This window comes from Ranitomeya variabilis, chromosome 2 (assembly GCF_051348905.1).
Source record: "Ranitomeya variabilis isolate aRanVar5 chromosome 2, aRanVar5.hap1, whole genome shotgun sequence".
Taxonomy (NCBI): Eukaryota; Metazoa; Chordata; class Amphibia; order Anura; family Dendrobatidae; genus Ranitomeya; species Ranitomeya variabilis.
Genome location: NC_135233.1, coordinates 734,043,213 through 734,060,259, shown reverse-complemented (window position 1 = coordinate 734,060,259; position 17,047 = coordinate 734,043,213). Strand labels below are relative to the sequence as shown.

Here is a 17,047-nt window from a genome sequence, read left to right as displayed (position 1 = left end):
TTAGTGCTCGGAGATTTAGTTTTTCTTGCCGCAGCTGAATGATTTACATCTGTTAGCCAGCATAAGTACATGTGGGGATTCCCTAGCAACCAGGCAACACCCACATGTACTTATGCTGGCTAACAGATGTAAATCATTTAGCTGTGGCAAGAAAAACTAAATCTCCGATCACTAAAAAACATTCGGAGGACCCCCGAGCGTGCTCGAGAAATCTCGAGTAACGAGTATATTCGCTTATCACTACCCTTTACCATTTTTAGTAAGTGCCTCATCTTTTTGCGAAAATAAGTGATTCATGCTTTTTTCAACATGAAACCATTGTAAATATTAAGCATATGTTCACTTTTAGTATTGTACATGGATCTTCCCCTTTACTCTCCCCCTTATGTTTCTTAGTGTTAGGCTGGTTTCACACTTGCGTTGGGCAGAGCTGCGGAGGGCTGCGTAGTTCCTCCATTAAGCCCTGCCCACTGCCGCACCTCTTCCATTCAGCTCCGCCTACATCTGAATGCGTCCTGTGTACCTATCTTTAACATTGGGTATGCAGGCCATGCGAATGTATGCGGATGCCTCCGCATGCGTTGTTTTGACGCTGCGCCGACCGCAACAAAATACATCTGCATGGCCTACGTACCGAATGTTAAAAATAGGTACGCAGGACACATGCGGATGTAGGCGGAGCTGAATGGAAGAGGTATGGCAGTGGACGGGACTTAACGGAGGAACTACGCAGTCCTCCGCAGCTCTGCCATACGCAAGTGTGAAACCAGCCTTAGAGATATAAGAAGTGAGAGACAGAAAATTGCATACAGCAGATCAATTATAAAATGAGAGGAAAGTAGTCTCTAGGAGATCACATAGGTTGTCCTAAATTAGACTGTAGAGAGGAGAGCAGCACACATGGCAGTGTGCTAGGTGAGGTATTGTGTGGAGATAGGCTCCTACAGGAGCACATGTACTTACATAATTATTTTCCAAAAGAAACATCTATGGTATATGAAAGAGCAAATATATGCATGCATGATGCATCAGCACACTGCAATTAATAAATACACGAACTCCACTATTGCTGTAAATGTTAGAAATGTAAGATATTTAGCATTTTTGATCAAAGAGCACAAAAAAACATCCAACCACGTCAAGATGTACCTTTAGCCTCTTGACCGAGCCTCATTTTTAAAATGTGACCAATGTCACTTTACGTGGTAATAACTCTGGAAGGCTTCATCATATCCCAGTGATTCTGAGATTGTTTTTTGTGACCTGATGTAATTCATGTTAGCGCTAAATATTGGTCAATACGGTTTCCGTTTATGAAAATATTGAAAATTTTAAAATTTTTCAACATCAAATTTTTATGCTCATAAATCAAATAATTATACCACACAAGTAAATAATATTTCCCACATGTCTACTTTAGAAATTACTACATTTAGGTTCTGAGCACACTCCCTCTCAGAACCTAAATGTAGTAATTTCTAACGATTGTGACATCTGGAGGGTTAAACAGTCAGGGCGGTGGAGGCCGCGGCCTAGACTGTTACTGCCGGAGCTCGGCTGTCAGCTGCGCCAAGCTCCTGGCAGTGATCGTGCAGGGAAGTTCTGATATTCCCAGCTGATCACATGATGTGATCGGTCAGTCATTCTGACTGACCAATCACAGCAATCAGAGAATGGGGATCGCTGAAATTAATCCTCGAAGTTCTAGACGTGTCGGTCAGCTGTCAGTGACTGCTGTTGGCACGGAGCTGTCACTGTGAACACCATAAAGTCATGACTGGTATAGTACATCATAATGCGGTATCACACCTGCTCAAAATCTACTACAACCCCTGGCAAAAATTATGGAATCACCAGCCTTGGAGGATGTTCATTCAGTTGTTTATTTTGTAGAAAAAAAGGAGATCACAGACATGGCACAAAACTAAATTTCAAATGGCAACTTTCTGGCTTTAAGAAACACTAAAAGAAATCAAGAACAAAAAATGTGGTAGTCAGTAATGGTTACTTTTTTAACCAAGCATAGGGAAAAAATTATGGAATCACTCAATTCTGAGGAAAAAATTATGGAATCATGAAAAACAAACAGAAAAACACTCCAAAATATCACTAGTATTTTGTTGCACCACCTCTAGCTTTTATAACAGCTTGCAGTCTCTGAGGCATGGACTTAATGAGTGTCAAACAGTACTCTTCTTCAATCTGACTCCAAATTTCTCTGATTGCTGTTGACAGATCAGCTTTGTAGGTTGGAGCCTTGTCATGGACCATTTTCTTCAACTTTCACCAAAGATTTTCAATTCGATTGAGATCCGGACTATTTGCAGGCCATGACATTGACCTTATGTGTCTTTTTTCAACCAATGTTTGCACAGTTTTTGCTCTATGGCAGGATGCATTATCATCTTGAAAAATGATTTCATCATCCCCAAACATCCTTTCAATTGATGGGATAAGAAAAGTGTCCAAAATATCAACATAAACTTGTGCAATTATTGAAGATGTAATGACCGCAATCTCCCCAGTGCCTTTACCTGACATGCAGCCCCATATCATCAATGACTGTGGAAATTTGCATGTTCTCTTCAGGCAGTCATCTCATTGGAACGGCACCAAACAAAAATTCCAGCATCATCACCTTGCCCAATGCAGATTCGTGATTCATCACTGAATATGACTTTCATTCAGTCATCCACAGTCCACGATTGCTTTTCTTTAGCCCATTGTAACCTTGTTTTTTTCTGTTAAGGTGTTAATGATGGCTTTCGTTTAGCTTTTCTGTATGTAAATCCCATTTCCTTTAGGCGGTTTCTTACAATTCGGTCACAGACGTTGACTCCAGTTTCCACCCATTCGTTCCTCATTTGTTTTGTTGTGCATTTCCTGTTTTGGAGACATATTGTTTGAAGTTTCCGGTCTTGATGCTTTGATGTCTTCCTTGATCTACCAGTATGTTTGCCTTTAACAACCTTCCCATGTTGTTTGTATTTGGTCCAGATTTTAGACACAGCTGACTGTGAACAACCAACATCTTTTGCAACATTGCGTGATGATTTACCCTCTTTTAAGAGTTTGATAATCCTCTCCTTTGTTTCAATTGACATCTCTCGTGTTGGAGCCATGATTTATGTCAGTCCACTTGGCGCAACAGCTCTCCAAGGTGTGATCGCTCCTTTTTAGATGCAGACTAACCAGCAGATCTAATTTGCTGCAGGTGTTATTTTTGGGTATGAAAATTTACAGGGTGATTACATAATTGTTTCCTCAGAATTGAGTGATTCCATAATTTTTTCCCTATGCTTGGTTAAAAAAATTAACCATTACTGACTACCACATTTTTTGTTCTTGATTTTTTAGTGTTTCTTAAAGCCAGAATGTTGCCATTTGAAATGACTTTAGTTTTGTGCCATGTATGTGATCTGCTTTTTTTCTACAAAATTAAACAACTGAATGAACATCCTCCAAGGCCGGTGATTCCATAATTTTTGCCAGGGGTTGTATATTCGTCATGTGACATTAAGGGATTAATATGGATGGTCCCTACCACTAATGTCCTACCTCTCCATGTGCCAACACAGGCCTCAACCAAATGGGGAAGTGAAAGCAAACCAGGCATAGCTCGCTATTAAAACCTTGTCTGGGATGTGTAAATAAGGGTGCTGAGCTCTGGACGCGACTACACCCCACAATATATACTACAAAAAACTAGGACACACACCTTTAGTATTAAAGTCAGTATACAAATATATAAACCTATTCATACACGATGTGTTAGCTCACTGCGATTGATGAGTACATGAACTTCACTATGGCTGTAAATGGTAAAAATGTAAGATACTTTGTGTGCTGGCACAGTGTGTATGTATATGTTTGTATATTGGCCATATAGAGTATGTGTGCACCTGTACATTAATGTAATACTGATTGTGTGGGCCCTATTTTTTTTGTTTCCTTTGTAGTATATATTGTGTGCCGCCTCCAGGGCTCAACACCCTTATCTACACATCCTTCCCAGACAAGGTTTTAATTGCGAACCGTGTCTGGTTTTCTTTCACTTCCCCATTCACGTTTAAAGCAATAGTGGAGTTCATCTACTATATAATTGTCTAAGGGTCACTTCCGTCTGTCTGTCCTTCTGTCTGTCACGGATATTCATTGGTCGCGGCCTCTGTCTGTCATGGAAAACCAAGTCGCTGATTGGTCGTGGCAAAACGCCCACGACCATTGCCACGACCAATCAGCGATGCACACAGTCCGGAAGAAAATGGGTGCTCCGTACTCCCTGCACTCAGTGCCCGGCGCCCGCATACTCCCCTCTGGTCACCGCTCACACAGGGTTAATGCCGGCGGTAACGGACCGAGTTATGCCGCAGGTAACGCACTCCATAACCGCTGCTATTAACCCTGTGTATCCCCAATTTTTTACTATTGATGCTGCCTATGCGGCATCAATAGTAAAAAAATGTAATGTTAAAAATAATAAAAAAACAAAAAACCTGCTATACTCACCCTCCGTAGTCTGCCGAGCCGCTCGCTCCGGCCGCCATCTTCCGTTCCCGGCGATGCATTACGAAATTACCCAGAAGACTTAGCGGTCTCGCGAGACCGCTAAGTCATCTGGGTAATTTTGCAATGCATCCTGGGAACGGAAGATGGCGGCCGGCGTGAGCGGCTCGGCGGAGCTTCGGTGGATCCCAAGCGTCGGTAACCGCTTCCTGGATCCAGGCGCTAACGGAAGGTGAGTATATAACTATTTTTTATTTTAATTATTTTTTTTTAACAGGGATATCATGCCCACATTGCTATATACGTGGGCTGCGCAATATACAACGTGGGCTGCGCAATATACAACGTGGGCTGCGCAATGTACAACGTGGGCTGCGCAATGTACAACGTGGGCTGCGCAATGTACAACGTGGGCTGCGCAATGTACAACGTGGGCTGCGCAATGTACAACGTGGGCTGCGCAATGTACAACGTGGGCTGCGCAATGTACAACGTGGGCTGCGCAATGTACAACGTGGGCTGCGCAATGTACAACGTGGGCTGCGCAATGTACAACGTGGGCTGCGCAATGTACAACGTGGGCTGCGCATTGTACAACGTGGGCTGCGCATTGTACAACGTGGGCTACGCAATGTACTGCGTGGGCTGTGCTATACACTACGCATACATATTTTAGAATACCCGATGCGTTAGAATCGGGCCACCATCTAGTGTATTCAATAATTGCAGTGTGCATCGTGTATGTACATCTATTTATATAATTCCCTTAAATTGTCTGTCATCCACTTCCGTCTGGACGTCCTCGAATCCCACAATCCACCACCCCACACTGGAAGTACGCCGACCACCATATTGGAATACCCAAGTGATGGGTATTCCAATATGGCACCCGCTGGTGGTACCAGGCCCTTGCGCAGTACCACCAGCGGGTCATCGCCGGACCCCCCGCTGCTGGGACTTCCCCGCCACAAGAAGGCCGCTGCTGCATATTCGTTGTGTGAGGCTCGGGGACAGGGGGGCGGCCGGGGCTTTGTTGTAATGGCGGTGGGCTCCTCTCTGGGGCAGATCCGTGCACAGGACCAGGGGAAAGTTTCACTGAGCACAAGTGGCGACATCCTGACCCCTGTCACCGATAACATGGGGCACACTGCACTGACAGGACAGCACTGGTTTACCAGCAATAGATGCACATGGACACAATATGTCTACACATTGAATATTGCAGAAGTCTACGCACACATTATCAGTATTAGTTCCCGCAGTGTCCCCTCCCCTGGATTGTTTGCACACACATATGTGAGGGGCACGGTAATGTCCATGAATAACTACAACCTTTTCTATGGGGCATGAGCCCAAGTCAGCAGTTATCCCATTAATCTGCATGGGAGATGACTATCCTAGGAATAGCCGGGGAGGATGGGGGGGTGCTCGGGATGGGGGGAGTGGGGTGGCAGGACAGGGCAGAATGGGGACACATGATGGTAGGAGAGGGGGCAGAGCACAGCTCTCTCAGGGGGAAGCCCCCATTACACAACAGCTGGTCGCACTTAGGCTGCAGGGCTAGAATTGTAAACTAACAGCCCCCGCAAAGTACTATATATTAGACACTGTGCAGCCCACCTGCACTGCTTCACCTTATCCAGTGCTTATGGCAGTACAGGGATATGAAGGAATAGGGCATCACCACCCTCCCGATACCTTCATCTAGTGTGTATATATTTGTATATTGCCCATATAGCATATTTTTGCACCTGTACATTAATTTAATACTATGGATGTGCGGGTCCTATTTTTTTTTTGTAGGATATAATAGAGCAAGTCAGGATTTTATTTCCGCTTGATATCTTGGTGAATCCAAAAATAAAGAAATTGGGACATACTCCATCTTATGATGTACTGTATGTACAGCTCTATATATCAAATTGGAGGCATATGGTACATGCACATGAATGGAAGAGCTATTATGATTGAAAACAGCTATAACAAGACCGTGTGCATGAGACTTTGTGATCTCAGTCTCTTGCAGGAAAAAATCCCCAAAATATTCCTTGCGACATTATAAATGACTGCAGATTAATACAGTTGCTGCTCGGCAGTCATTTATTAGCCTGCTAAGAGAGGCAGACGGGATTTAATATGTGCAGAGAACAATCAGTAATAGATCAATCAGTGCGTATAGGCTGACAATGTTTTCAACAACACAGGTCCTGTTTACACAGAACCATGTGCGGGGGAGAACAATAAACTTTTAAATATGATTTCATCAGACAGATGAGCGTTTGAAGAGAACCTGCTAATGTCCCCAAACACTATTAACCTGAAGACATGGGGTTAATCTGTAGGTTAATAGCTTTTTAAGGCCAGGTGCCCACGATCCGGAACTAGCAGCCATAGTATGTTAGCTGCGTCCAAAGCACTGCCTTCTATTGAACGCAGGTAAATCCGAATGTGTTCATTGAACCTTTCAGACTTACCGCATCCAGTACATTTCTATTGATGTAATTTCTAGCGTCTCCACAAGAGAAATAAACATGCTGCAGTCTTGAGAGAAGCGCCGCATGTGAGTGTCCGCGCGTGATCTGCAGGCTTCTATGGACGTGTAGTGGACATGGGATTTCTAGAAATCCCATCCACTATTGCTGTCACATCTGGCATCAAACCCGCAGCAGTTCCTGATCGTGGGCACATGCCATAAAACTACCTGGCCACTACAGCTGTCCATTAATGAGTCGTGCCAGCAGCTTCAGAATATCAGTGCAGAGCCGGCTGTTAGTCAATGTGTCAGGAGCTTACAGCTGCCACTCAGTGTATTGATAGAAGCCACACCTCTATGACTGAAAGCTGGAGGCCGTCAGGAGGAATAAAGTTAATTTTCTCTCAGTAGCAATGCTTTAATTGCTGCGGCCACACTGATTAAAGGCACTATTAACCTGCTTATTAACCCCATATCTTTAGGTTAATAGTTTTTGGGAACAGGATAGGTTCCTTTTAACTCTTTTGTTGGCTGATTGGCAGTCTGTTTACATTACATTATTTTTGGGAAACGAGATTTCCCAGAAAAGCTTCGTCCCTATAATCGTGTATTGTAAATTCACCTTTCACCTGCCATCCAGCTTTAGCAGTGGTAATGTGTCTGTAAGTATGCACAATTACATAGGTTCACACAAAATTCACGTTTAACACATAACTTTAGAGCAATGAGAACAAGAAGTACTGTCCTAGAGAGCAAAAGCTACTGCCAGGCTGTTGGCATGTTACTTACAATACTGTTAATTCTTGTCAAAGGGAAGGTGTGAACATATTTTTACATTTAAATATATGTTTCTGAATGTCTCTAATAAAGCATATATTATTATTATATTATCCAATTTAAAAGGGAACTTGTCAGCAGATTCATGCTGCTCCAATCACAGACAGCATGAATCAGAGACCAGCTTCATTATTGCAGATATATAGGTCTTGGGGCGCAGTCAGACGGCCAAGATCGTAATGCAGTGCAAGGACTGACCGACAGGTCTCCAGTCCCGAGTGTGACAGCTTCTTGTATTTCTATGCAGCAGTCATGCTTGGGTCAGGAGAGCCGCTGGCCAGTCTGTGCGCTGTTCTGATCTCGGTCTGATTTATGCGGCTGTCTGACTGCCTCCTTACTCTGAAACACTGTGGCCTTTCAGAGGAAACATGCTTTAAGTCCCCTGCCAGGGATGAGGTGACTATAATAATTAGTCACAGAGGTAGACCAAGACTGACAGCTGTCTCCCTGTGTGCGTATATAGGGAGGGACCTGTCGGACTAGCTGTGTGGTGCAGTGACCTTTCTCTGTGAGTGGTCATCATAATCGTCTCATCCTCGGCCGGCATTGTAAAATTTGTTTTCTCTGAAATCTTGCAACGCTTCTGATTAAAGCAGTAGCGGAGCTGGTGTCTGATTCAGGCTGGCTGTGGTTTAGACAGTAGGAATCAGCTGTCAGGTTCCCTTTAAATCTGCAAGATCCCTGCACAAAGAGCGTAGGAGGAACTAGTCATGAGGAAGTGTTTTTCACAAAAGACCTGAAACCTCAAGTAAGTTATATTAAAAAGAAGTCTCATTTTTAACAGTATTACCAGCCTATCTAAACTCTGTCAACTTCTCTTTTGTTATAAAATTATGAAATAAAGAAAAATAGACTTAAATTGTGCGGAACTGGTAATATCTATGCACCACAATAACCACTTTTGCATCAGCAAAAAGAAAAATTTGTCAGACCCATTTAACTGTATTTTATTGTGAAAGTTGGGAAAATCATTGGGAAAGTTCCAACAATTATATGAGAAAACTACGTACAGTGCCATTTAACCCCTTAATGACCGCCACTACGTCTTTTTACTATCCTGAGATATAAGAGAATAGCCTCCCCATACAGGTGACAATCCAGCAGCTGTCGGCTGTCCACTATAGCTGACAACTTGCTGCATTATCCACGATCAGTGTTGGCACCGTCCATATCTGTTTAACCCCTTAGATGCTGCTGCCAATAGTGACTACATCATATAAATGGTTAACAGAGTGTGGGGGCTTCCTCTTTATCCCCATCATTTCCCTGAGATCGTGATCCTGATGTTTGCCATGGCAATTCAGGACCAAACAACGGCCTTAGTCTGGCAGCTATAGTAACCTGTTCAGAAGTTAGTGACATTTAGGTGGTAAAAATACACTTTTTCATTCCTGTCATGTCACTTTGCATTAATTCCTGAAAATCAACTGAAGTGTTAAAAAACTACCTGACAGCAGTTTTCAATATGTTGAGGGGTGCTGTTTTTAAAATGGTATCACTTTTGGGGGGTTTCCAATACATAGGACCCCCAAAGTCACTTCAAACCTGGATAGGTCCCTAAAATTTTTTTTTGAAAATTTAAATGGAAAAAAGGAAAAATTACTGCTACATTTTTAAACGTCCTAAAATGCTAACAAAATAAAATAACATTTTATAAATGGTGCTCTGATGTAAAGAAGACATGAGGGAAATGTTATTTATTAATGTTTTTCTGTGGTATGACTACCTGGATTAAAGGGATAATTCAAAGTCTGAAAATAGCTATTTTTTTTACATTTTTGTCAAATTTCGGGTATTTTTTATAAAAACATATCGACCTAAATTTACCATTATCATAAAGTACGATGTGTCCCGAAAAAACAATCTCAAAATCAATGGGATTTGTTGAAGCGTTCCAGAGTTACCGCATAAAGTGACACTGGTCAGATTTCAAAAATTTGGCCCTGTCACTAAGGGGTTTATTTTGGCTGCATTGTAAAAATAAACACATTTGCAATTAAGTTGCTTTTTCTATTTGCTGTCATTCTCCCACTGTCTTACATTGTTTACAGCTTGCTGCCATGGAGATTGACCAGCTAAGCCTGGCTAAACTTGCGTAGTAGCTGTGTTCCAGGATTAGGAGTTAAATTGGTTGTCCCTTTTCAGAAAACCTTCATCACTCGATGCAGTTATTATTTAAAAAAAAATGAACTGCCCTTTACTTATTGTCTGAGTCTCTGGCGCTGCTCCTGGTGTCCGGTATTGGCTGCAGTGCGGTGCTGATCTTATGTTGATAGCATGCTAGCCAATCAGTGAGCTTAGTGGCTCTGAGAGGGGTGTTCCTTCCAGGCAAAGCCGCTAAGTTTTTCTGATTGGCTGCCATGCTGTTGATATGACACATAATGCGAGAGTTGGCCCAGGTTTAAGATGGGTATCTTCTATTTTGGTCAACAAATCAGTTGTGTCCCTAATATAAGAGGATAGGGCTGTCACAAAGGGGAGGAGGACATAATCAAGATAAATAATCAAATTTTGGCAGTGGGCGTATTTGCCGGCACAAATCGGACAACTTTTTAAAAGGGTAAACCCTCTATGCACTTCTGGCAAATAATTTGGGTTGCAATTACGGGATACTTAAGGAGCATGAAGTTGAACTCTGCTTTAGTGAGGATGTTTGAGAGGGTGCATAAATATTCAGATGTAGGGTCCCCTCTCAAAATCTTATATGTGGTGTCATCAGTAGCATATATCCAGATACTTGTATCCAAAATTACCACATTTCCCTCCTTATTTGATTAAATACGATATTACTATTGTCATCCAGGGAACATAAGGCTTCAATCTCCATCATTGACCCATTAGATTCAAATGACCTTTGTCTGGGGTTAATCTCCCTAATTTCCTTGGTCACTAGTTTGAAGAAAATCTCATTGCTGCTGTTCTCCCGGTGGAGGCATCTTGGTGCTCTTAGCCTTAAGATCAGAGTAAGGACCTTCACCCCACCCCTTTGCTGCCTCCTCAGAGAGTTCAGCCAGAAGTCTCACATCTGATAAAGGCTATGTGCACACGATGCAGATTTAGTGCAGATCTGCAGCGTTTTTTTTGCTGCAGAAATGCTGCAGATCTCCACTGTGATTTACAGTACAATGTAAATCAATGTGAAAAAAAAAGAGCTGTGCACATGGTGCAGAAAAATCCTTGCAGAAACACTGCAGATTTCAAAGAAGTGCTTGTCACTTCTTTTGTGCGTTTCTGCAGCGTTTCTGCACCCCTCCATTAATAGAAATCCGCAGTGGTAAAAACTGCAGGAAATTCGAACAAAAAACGCATCAAAACCGAGCCAAAAACACGCAAAAAAAGCATCAAAAACGCAGCTGCGGATTCTGCCAGAAGATGCAGATTTTGTGCAGAAAATTCTGCACCAATTCTGCATCGTGTGCACACAGCCAAAGAGTGTAGGGAATACCAAGCTTTTAACATTTTATTGTATCATTGTTCACAAAAAAAACCAACATTTTTTCCATTTGAGTTTCCTCAAGAATAAGTTAATTTCCTTGACCCACAAAAATGAGTCAAATTTGCTGGTAGGTACAAAGGATAACCCAGATGCCAGCACTGCAATCTCTGTAGAAGATAAAATATATGTAGATAGATTGAAAATTTATCATCCACCTTTCTCCAGTTAATCATATCTTTTGATTGGAGGGCAGTCGTGTGTGTAGTGGATAAGGTAACATTTCCCTTCCCTCTAAAAAAGAGGTGGAGGAAAAAGATATGGGTGAGGCAGAGGAAGTATCTGTATTAGGCCGGAGACACACTGGTGCGAGATACGGCCAAGTCTCGCTGGTTAAAAGCAAGCTGTGGCACCTGCACTCCGGAGCGGAGCGTGCGGCTCCATGTATTGCTATGCAGCTGCACGCTCCGCTCCGGAGTGCCGGCGCCACAGCTTGCTTTTAACCAGCGAGACTCGGCCGTATCTCGCACCAGTGTGTCTCCGGCCTTATATTGATGTTATCTTCCACTGTAACCATTTCCCTGCTTTTTTACGAACCCATTTTAGGCAATGTTCACACGTTGTGTTTTTGCAACTTTCTTTTTTCTTTGTTTTTTTAATGCAAATTTCCAGCTGCTTTTCATAATACCAGCAAAGTCTGAGATTTCAGAAATCTCATGCACACACCTTGTTTTTTTTTTATTTTTTATGCCTGACTGTTTTGTGAAAGAGCTGTGTTTTTTAAAAATGCGGTGTCACTTCTTTCAGCGTTTTACCAGGGTTTTTGCAGCATTTTTCACCCATTGAACACTATGGGTAGAGCAAAAAATGCTGCTAAAGCGCAGGTATCAGGTTTTGCTGTGTTTTTGGTGCCAAAACCTGATGAAGTTGAATCGGTTTATTTTTTTTTATGTACTAAACTTGATCTGCTTGAAAAAGAGACAAATATACCTTGACAAAAAATGTTGCAATAAAGACGCAGCAAAAATGAATAAAAGTCGTAAAAGCTAAGCAAAACCTTCTTTTTTTGTAAGCAGCTTAAATGCAACTTAAATTTTGCATTAAAAAATGCTGCAAAAACGCAACGTGTGAACATAGCCTTAGGGTATCCCCTCCCTCTTCCACTATCTTTTTGTCTTGTACCAGTTATTTTTAATTCTGTATCCGATATGTTATTATCTGAGGATGAGCTGTCCCCTGGAGGATTAGGATTGTCTCCTAAAAAGGATGCTCTCTTTTCCTTGAAATCAAGCAGAACTCTAATAAAACATTTGTTTTCTATCTTTTGATATGTTTCAATTGTTGTTTTAAGTTTGATTTCTCTATTTGCAAAGTCAGGATCTCACTTATCTTTTAATGCCTCAACTAAAATTTCTTGTAGTTTTTTTTTTTTTTTGTATTCTCTAAGGTGACCCTCTCCTCCTCTAATAAAACATTCATAAATCGAATAGACGATTGGATAGATTATTTTTCCCACTTTAAGGCCGGCGTCACACTAGCGAGTTTTACGGACGTATGAGCGCAGAAAATACGTCCGTAAAATACACATTACACACGGCCCAATGAATCTCTATGGGTCTGCTCCTATCAGCCGTATATTACGCATCCGTAATATATGGTATTGTACGGCCGTAGAAAATCGCAGCATGCTGCGTTTGTCAGCGTATTGCGCAAAAAATACACCAATGCAAGTCTATGGGGGCAAGAAAAATACGGATTACACACGGACAAGCAGTGTGACTTGCGAGAAATACGCAGCGGTGTTCTATAGAAAAGCCGGTAATTCAATTGCTGGCTTTTCCTATCTCCTTCACAAACCCGACATGATATGAGACATGGTTTACATACAGTAAACCATCTCATATCCCTTTTTTTTGCATATTCCACACTACTAATGTTAGTAGTGTGTATGTGCAAAATTTGGGCGCTGTAGCTTGTAAAATAAAGGGTTAAATCGTGGAAAAAATTGGCGTGGGCTCCTGCGCAATTTTCTCCGCCAGAGTGGTAAAGCCAGTGACTGAGGGCAGATATTAATAGCCTAGAGAGGGTCCATGGTTATTGGCCCCCTGGCTAAAAACATCTGCCCCCAGCCACCCCAGAAAAGGCACATCTGGAAGATGCGTCTCTGGCACTTAGCCTCTCTCTTCCCACTCCTGTGTAGCAGTGGGATATGGGGTAATAAAGGGTTAATGTCAGCTTGCTATTGTAAGGTGACATTAAGCCAGATTAATAATGGAGAGGCGTCAATTATGACACCTATCCATTATTAATCCAATAGTACGAAATGGTTAATAAAACACACACATTATTAAAAAGTATTTTAATGAGATAAAGACACAGGGTGTTTTAATATTTTATTATACTCCTTAATCCACCCGAAGACCATCGTTCTGTAACAAATTAAAAATAAAAAATCAACAATATCCCATACCTTCCGTCGTTCAGTCACGTCCCACGATGTAAATCCTTCTGAAGGGGTTAAATCATTTTGCACCCAGGAGCTCTGCTAATGCAGCTGTGCTCCTGTGTGTAAAATTTTGGGAATTAATGGAATGCAGGGGAATGTCCTGTAGTTACCTTGAGTCGCGGTGATGCGCCCTCTGCTGGATGTCCTCATATGAACTCGAGCCTGGGAAAAGTTCCCACGCTCGAGTTCATATGATTTCATCCAGCAATTAATTAAAGGGAACCTGTCACCTGAATTTGGCGGGACCAGTTTTGGGTCATATGGGCGAGGTTTTCGGGTGTTTGATTCACCCTTTCCTTACCCGCTGGCTGCATGCTGGACGCAATATTGGATTGAAGTTCATTCTCTGTCCTCCGGAGTACACGCCAGCAATCTTGCATTGCGCTGGCGTGTACTCCGGAGGACAGAGAATGAACTTCAATCCAATATTGCGGCCAGCATGCAGCCAGCGGGTAAGGAAAGGGTGAATCAAACACCCAAAAACCCCGCCCATATGACCCAAAACTGGTCCCGCCAAATTCAGGTGACAGGTTCCCTTTAATACTTTATACAAAGGCCTTTGTTAGTGAGACAGCTTCTAGATGCCTCCTGTATGAATAAAGTAGTTGCATGCATTGCTCGGTTGTGATTTTGGCTCATTCTTCCACACAAACACTCTCCAAATCCTGAAGGCTCCGTGGGCTCCTTCTATGAACTCTGAGCTTTAGTTCCTTCCATAAATTTTCTATTAGATTCAGGTGAGGTGATTGACTAGGTGATTCTAGCAGCTTTATTTTTTTTCTCTGAAACCATTTGAGAGTTTCCTTGGCCATGTGTGTGGTATTATTGTCTTGCTGAAATGTTCACCTTCGTTCATCTTCATAATCATGGTAGATGGCAGCAGATTTTTTTCAAGCATGTCTCTGTACATTTGTCCATTCATCCTTCCTTCAAGTATATGAAGTTTGATAGTGCTGTTTGCTGAAGAACAGCTCCAAACTTGACTGGTTGTATGGTATTTTGGGGTGACATTCAGTGCCTTTTGTACTCCAACCATAGTGTGTATTATGTCATCGAAAGAGTTAAATTTTGGTTTAATCTGAACAAACTATCTTCTCCCAGTATTTCATAGACTTATCTAAATGTTCTTGAGCAAACTTTAAACGTGCTTGGACATGCTTTTTGTTCAGCAGTGGACTTTTGCGTGGTGAGTGTGCATACTGTCAATGGAGATTGTGTGTATTATTTATTGCTTTCTTTGAAACAGTTGTACCTGCAAATTCCAGGTCTTTCTGTAGCTCTCCACAAGTGGTCCTTGGCTCTTGAACAACTCTTCTTATTTTTTTTTCACACCTCTGTCAAGTGTTGCAGAGAGCACCTGGTTTCGGCTGGTTTATGTTGATATGATTTTTTTCACTTGCGAAGTATGACCCCAACAGGAACCTTCAGTAGTTTGGAAAATCTTCTGTAACCAGTGCCATCAGTGTGTTTTGCAACAATAAGGTTGCAAAGGTCTTGAGACAGCTCACTGACTTTATCCATCATGAGATGTTCCTTCTGTCGCATCTTGATAAATAGACACCTTTTTATAGGCCATCAGTTGAACCATCTGATATTATTTTTCACCAAGTGGCAGGATTGCTTTCTAATTACTGATAGATTTCAGCTGGTGTCATAACTTCCCATGTTTTTTTGCGCTTCTCTTTCTTTATGTGTTCAATCATTTTTTCCTGTGTCGTTTTTCATTACTACACATAATTTAATTTATGGATATCTCCACATTTTAAAAAAGATATTCAGAAGTTAGAATCAGTTGAAAGACGCACAACTAGATTGCTACAAGGGCTTATACCCTTCTCCCTTGTTCTGTGATATCATGTTTTTATTATGAATTGTTGTGTAATCATGTTTTATATATATTAATAAAGTGTTATTTTGCATATTCATTCCTTTGAATACTTCTTTTGGGTTATATATTCTATGTATGGTATTCATTGTAGTGTTATTTATTTTTTATTTATGGTATTTCTTCTCTACATAGGTTTTTGTTTGTTTCAGCTTACTAGGATGACTAGTCATAGATGTATGCTCCCTGTTCCACTCATGTAGTTTGACAGTTCTTTTCCTATGTCTATCGTCAGTCTGGCTTAGAGTGTGGAGACATTGACGGGGACATAGTCCTTCGTTCTGCATTTCTCCACCTGTAATAATAGAGCTGGTCTCTAATTCATGTTGCCCATGGTTTGGGCAGCATGAATCAGGTGCCAGGATCTCCTTAAAAATTCTTAGCTGTGTAACATCTCCTGAGTTGTGCAATATTTGTGGGTTTCCCATCCCTTCCTCAACCAAACTGCAACAATCGGGGTACATGGAACTTGTTCATTGGTTCTAGAATTTTGTAGCATCATAACTACCACTTGATAAAATAAGGTCACCTTACTGCGGAGGCCTGTGATTTGCCGCAGCGCTGGTGAAGGGATGTAATTGGATAGGCTTCGAATGATGTCCTATTCAAGGCACCTGACCACTGCAGCCAATAATAGGCTCCAAAGGTCATGTGATGACCGAACAAGATGTAATCCCTCCCTGTCCCAGCGGAGACCACTGTAGAGACTAACACTAAAGCAATTACAGCTGACCAGTATACGTCATTTTATTATCATTCCTGCCATTTGAAACTAATGAATTGACTGTAGATATTAAATATATAAGGTGATGACTCCTCGATGGAATCTGGTCATAAGATATACTCCCTCATTACCCTACAAGCTCTGAACATGGTGGAGCATCTTGATTGAGAACATATATACAGTGATTGGCAGTCATATGTAAAACAAGTTGCAGAATTATGAAAATCATGTAAGTCCAGCCTTCCTTTTTATATCAGTCCAGTCAATTTGTTTTTGACCAGAAATGAAAGATTATCAGATCTAGGAAATGTGAATGTTCCTTAGATTTTATTACGTTCTGTTAATGATCTGCTAATGTTCTCCTCTGACTTGGATACTGTTCCTATTGTAGTTCTAGGAATTTCCTATTCTTCCGTGTATGATGGGGCAATGCAATTAGAGAACTGGCATAATGCCAGTAGACAAGTAAGATCGAACTCCAGAGGCTGCTATTGAGTAAGAGTTAGGGAAACCTGAATTATGGAGGTGCATTTATACTGAAAAATATTTATTTGGCAGAAGGATTTATTGATCCACTTTCTAGCCCAAATTCTACAGCGCACTACATTATGTTCTGACCTAAGCAGTTATTTAAAAAAATCCCCAATGCTTTGACCCTTGCATTATTTTAAACACTGGACAGC

The 17,047-nt window shown here is 41.7% G+C and overlaps 1 protein-coding gene across 4 annotated transcripts in view; it reads left to right on the top strand.

Moving 5' to 3' along the window:
- The window catches only part of ARMC2 (armadillo repeat containing 2), a 193,542-nt gene that overhangs the window by 108,850 nt on the left and 67,645 nt on the right, over positions 1-17,047 (top strand). The gene's annotated exons all lie outside the window — the stretch shown is intronic.